Genomic DNA, 6,000 nt, shown 5'->3' with positions numbered 1-6,000 from the left:
TTTGACACCGTTAACCTGGTATGGTAACCTAATTCTCAAAAAAAGAACTTACAACAGTATGAGCAAGGCTAATATTATATTCTGTCTTAATTCTTGTAAAATAGTTTTTTCTCTTAAAGCTTTATTCTCATAGAATTACTCGTCAGCATCCCCAGTTACATTTAAAAAAAATTCTGGAACCATCACCTTGACTTTACAATGTCCATCATAATGTGCATCTGCGGCCAGTGTTTATGAACAAGCATAAAGGCAGAATTAGTGTAGCGTCACAACAAAGCTATTCCACACTTAAAGTTAACGTCTTTGAAGGAAGGCGAAGTGAGGGGAGGTCAAAGCCGTCATTAAAGTGCAAATGAGTGCTGTGAATGAAAGTGCGGCGTCATAGGTCAGGCTGCGAGGGCTTCGACAGCAAACAAAAAAAAAAATCCGTTAATGAGATTGGATTCATTAGGAGTACAAAGTGATCCCCCGTTTATCACAGACTAAGGTGAAAATATACAGTCGAGAGGTAAATGTTTCTTTATATATGGCTTTAACTCATTCACTGCCATTGACGGCTATAAATGTCAAAATTTCATTTGTACTATTAGTTTTTTTCCCACTTTTGTTAACAAGAGTATGAAAACCTAGAATTAGTTTTTACTGTGCATTTAGAACAGATATAAAATGTATGATTAATCGTGAGTTAACTAGTGAAGTCATGTGATTAATTACAATTAAAAAAAATTAGTCGCCTGATGCCCCTAATAATAAAAATAAAAGATTCAGATGTGTCAGACGATTTAATTTTTGTAATTAATCGCATGACTTTAATAGTTAACTGACGATTAATCACAAATTTTATATCTGTTCTAAATGTACACTAAAAAAAATCTAGGTTTTCATAATTTTTTTAAACAAAAGTGGGGGGAAAATTAAATTTTTGACGTCTATAGCTTTTAATGGCAGTGAATGAGTTTATAAGGAAAAATAAAAACACAAACTAATAATATTTAAATAGAATGTAAAGCTTAAAGAGTTTATACAACGTTATTTACTGCTGCAATCCAATTTCGTGTGCTCCTCCTTCTGGTGTTCTCTTTGAGGCCACCAGGAGGCAGTGCTGTTTAATACACTCATGCAGATACAAACAAAGAATAGACTCACTCCTTATTCTCCTACTATTGAGTAAGTTGCTGTAATTTTAGTCAGTTAGTAGAGGATAAAGAATGTATGCATGCGAGTATTGCTCTATTATCTGTCTGCTTCACTGCTTATGTTTGAATGTTTGTTGCTTAGAGGGTTGTAAAATTGCGAGTATCGATGTTAACGATTAGCAATGGCATTTTCCATTATATATGAGTGTGCCACTCATATCGCAAGGCTACACTGTATTTTCATGCTAATTCAATACCACCAAAAGGTGTCCCTGTGGAGCGGCTTTCAAACGCTTTCCAAACTTATTCGGAAGCAGACACAAATCAATAGAAGCAGATGCCCTCTTTTCTTGGAAAAACAAAATCCTTAAAAGGTTAATGTGTGTTCTCTTGGCCCGTGCACTTGAGCCTGGGGGGGACACAAGGGAAGCGGGCATGTGCAGGAAGATCTTTGGCATTTCATCCTTCCTTGAATTTGATGCAACGCACCCTGACGTGACCGAGTCTTCACAGAACAGGAAGCAGGTGCATTAGGGGGAGGGGGGGGGGGGGCGCTGGTCAAAGTGGAGGGCTCGCCTTGGCATATATGTCCCCACTTCACAACCCATAAAAATACCAATTCTACTTAGCCATATTATGTTTTTGTCTTATTTGTGGATCCATAACACACGTTCAGAAGACAAGTTTGTCATGGCAACACAGTGTCAGATGTGCACACTACCATTCCGTTTTTTTTTTAATGATCACTCACAAATGTCCTTATTTTACTTATTTTGCTCTATTAAGAATCTCTAGACCAGTCTTTCTGAACCCTGGTGCTTGGGGAACACTATCCAGCCTGTTTTCCATGTCTCCCTTCACCAACGCAGGCGAGGACCATTATCAGGCTTCTCCAGAGCTTGCTGATGAGCTGATCGTTGGAAACACCTGAGTTGGAATAGAGAGAAATGGAAAACAGGCTGGATAGTGTTCTCCGAGGGTTTAGAAAACACTGCTTTACACTGAATTTCTAAAATAAAATAAAAATTGCCTTTTTTCTTAAAAAAAAAAAAGGCTTAAAAGAAATGCAGTTCATCAAAATAGCTAAAACCTAATTTAAAAAATGACAATATCAAACTGAAATGTCCCATGAAGAACTCATCTTGTGGCGATCGAGTGAATTCCGGGGCAGAATTTGTTCATGGCTCCTCAAAAGCAAACACCGTGAAAAATGCTCATTTCTGAAAAACATGTTTTGTTGTCTGCCTCTTGTGGGTGTAAAATGTTTCTCAGCACTCCCGGACCAAAAAGTGTTAGCTTTTCATTTATTCAAGAAAATGGAAACAAATTAGATCGAAATTGATGGTAATCAATCAATTTCAGCAACTGTTTTTTTGTATTTTAGCAACTTCAGCAAATGAGCTATTTTGCAACAGACACGGACGTGTGAAAATTGATGAAAAACTCACTCAGCCGCCAATTTTTATTTTTTACAACCCCCAAGTCTTTGCAAAACAGCAATTTCATACCAAAACGTCCGAGTACCTGTTTTTTTATACAACAGAGGTTCTCCAGTGAGTTCAGTGTGTAAGACGCTTGTTTTGAGTGGTTGCAATCCTGGCAGGTATTACTGCGCCTCTGACCTATGACCTCTCGCTGTTGATAGCTTTTAAAAGATATGTGTGAAAATGTAGCGTGCGTGGAGTGTTTTTTCTTCACCTTGGTGAAAAGGACCGGAGATACATCTTGAGTATCAGTGCAGGTAGGCATAAAATGCGCATCTCTCCCTCCTTGACCCTCCTTTTGTCTGCTGACACTGGAACTGAAGTATTTTCATCCATGACCGAGCAGTTTAATTAAGGTAGTCCTTATCGTTAGTTTGATGAGGTGCGCAGAAGGGTCATATTGATTAGGCTAATTTCACTGATAAAGTTTCTCATTTCCAAGAAGATTTCAACTCGGGGGGGGGGGGGGGGGGGGGGGGGGGTTTGACAAATGATACCAACCATCGGGACACAATGTCTATATTGAGATCTATTGACTTGTTATCTGTTGAGTTGAAGAACACATTGGTCTCATTATCGCTCATAGCGCAGTGTCCGTTTGCAAATATGACAAATCCTTAACTATTTTCCACAATATCCATGTTCTCGCTGACTGCCGTGCGCATTTGGCCATGGAATCTCGATTATCACAAGGCAGATAGCGGAGAAGATGTTCTGATGCATTGCAGCAAAGCGAATCCAATCTGACACCTTCCGCTCCTGCTTTATGTCATGATGAAGCGTAAGTGGATCATTTACACTCCGAGGAAAATCTTCCCGTTGAAGCTGAAAGGGAGGAGAGAAAAAAAAGGGGGGGGGAGGGGGGGCGCTAAGGCGGGGCGCTTGCATTCTCACATTTTCCCAGTCTTCAGCATTATAGATTTCAGATTGAAGTCTTTTTACTTTCATCTTTATTCCACACAAGGTCAAACGTGACAGACAGCACAATAGGAAGAAATATGATGCGCCGTTAGACACAAATTTGTAGTAGTAGTAATCAAAATGTATTCTACTATTTATATCGATTTTTATATACGTAAAGACTCGGTCATACTACCAGAGACAAATTCCTTGGGTGTTTTTTATTTTTTATTTTATTTTTATTTTTTTATACATACTTAGCCAATAAAGATGATTCTGATTCTAAAATATGCATGTAAAATATTACTTTTGTCCACTAGGGATTGCCATCCTCGCATTCTACACTGTAGTATCTGTGACTTTGAATGTGTGTGTCTTTAAAAGGCCAGGCCTAGCCTGCTAAGTTACTAGCAAAGCAACAAAGCCAGGCAAAATCACATTATTGCCTAACACTCACTTTTTTCCTCCCTGCTGTGCTACACTTGTTGATCTTTGACTTTCCCTTCGGTTAATTTCCATTACAAATGCTAAAGTGCCCGAATGTGGCATCGCACCTGAGCACCCAACCGCCCTGCGACCTCTCGACCAAGACGTAATCCTTCAGGATATCGCGGCCAATCATTTAACTCATTCACTGCCAGGTCAAAAATTCATTTGAACAATTTAACATGAAAACCTAGAATTTTTTTTATTATTGTACATTTAGAACATATATAAAAATTGAGAAATTAGTGAAGTCAAAATTGTAATCACCTGACGCCCTTAATTTGTAATAATCTTTTCTTTAAAAAAAAATAACACATTAAAAAAAAAAATTTTTTTTTTAAAGAAAGAAGAAAAGATTATTAAAAATTACTTCACTAGGGTTAGGGTTAGCGTTACTCACGATTAATAAATGTACAATAAAAAAAAAAATCTATTTTTTCATACTCTTGTTGACGTCTATAGCCGTCAATGGCAGTGAATGAGTTAAGATGGATTCACTCCTCCAGACAAACTATTCAGTCTATTAGCGAGACTGCTCTTTTCATTGCCATCAGTCGCTATCGCCTCAATTTTCAGAAGCCACTTTTCCACACCTTTAAAGCAATACTTTATTGCTTTTAATAATATGCCGCAATGTTGCTGTACCGCGACAGATCATTTGTTCCTGACCTCATCTTTGACTCTCTTCCAGATAGTCATACAATACATTGTTACGACTGAACTTGCATTTGCTGTGAATGGATATTTTGTCGTGAAAGTCCTAACATTGAGACAATTTCATATCTCTTGGCGGGTGTGCTCGTGCATCTTAATATTCCAGTCTAGATGGAATTTGGGCTCATCCTGCCCGGATTAAAAGGCGACCTCTTCATTATAACTGGCGTCGCGCACTTGGTCGTTGGCATGTGTAAGCCCGTGTCGCCTTTAAAGGCGCTGTCCCTGCAAGACACGCTTTTAATTCCGCAGCGGGAATCGCAGCAATATTTAACAGAAAATGTCACAGAATGTCAAGTTGGAAAATGTCATCGGGGGAAGGACTGAAGGGTGACCTGAAAGCTCCCCTGAAGATTAAATAAATATGCCTTGTGGTATTGTAAAGGCAGAGAGTTTTTTTTCTTTCCTGCCATTCATTTTGCGGTCAAAAGAGATTGAAATGATTAATTACTGCTCTATTGATAACGTTTCCACCAATCCCATGCAACTGCCTGATGTTGGTATTGATGAGGTACAATTAGTGATTATTAGTGAAATATTTGTATCCCATTGCTTCATTGACTTTCTTCTGCTGCTGTACTGATACGATACTGTGAGAGATGAGCGTTATCATACAACATAAATGTGATACTTTCCCCCACTCTTATTGTTTAGGTAAATCCCAGATGATTCGTAATGGTATCCTGTATTTTGAATAGACATTATTCCCGCCTACCTGCCGCCCTCCGCGGAAATGTAAGCAAATGATGAATTTGTCAAAGCGCCGCAGGGGAATTGTAATGAATTTGGTGCTATCTGGAAGACTAATCGCGCCGTCAACAAGAACAACTCGCCGCAGTAAATTACGCAACTCAAATGACAAAAAATTTAAATTGCAAGGCTGGTATCAGGCCAATACCCGGCCTTATTTCAAGTTATCGGTAAATGCGACTTTTCGATTTGGAACATAAGGCACACGCGTCTGACAGGAACCCATTTAGAAATGATTTATTTCTTTAAACTTATTTTATTGTGTGTTGTATACAAAATATGTATTTTATGAACAAATGGTGGGAAAATTGCCATTAATTTCATGTATTTCAATTAAAAATTATTTATTGGGACTTGTAGGTCTTTCTTTGAAATTGCAGTATCTGTCATTGGTTTTGGGGAAATGTTGTGTATCAAAAGTACTAGTGGTATTGGTAGATGTTATGTGTGACTACTCAAAAGTTGAGTACTTTTACCGGTATTGAATCAATCTGGGGGGGAAATGGTATCGAACACCCCTAATAGTAATG

This window comes from Leptonotus elevatus, chromosome 17 (assembly GCF_054856555.1).
Source record: "Leptonotus elevatus isolate MCC_2025b chromosome 17, RoL_Lele_1.0, whole genome shotgun sequence".
Taxonomy (NCBI): Eukaryota; Metazoa; Chordata; class Actinopteri; order Syngnathiformes; family Syngnathidae; genus Leptonotus; species Leptonotus elevatus.
This window is presented reverse-complemented; position numbering follows the sequence as displayed.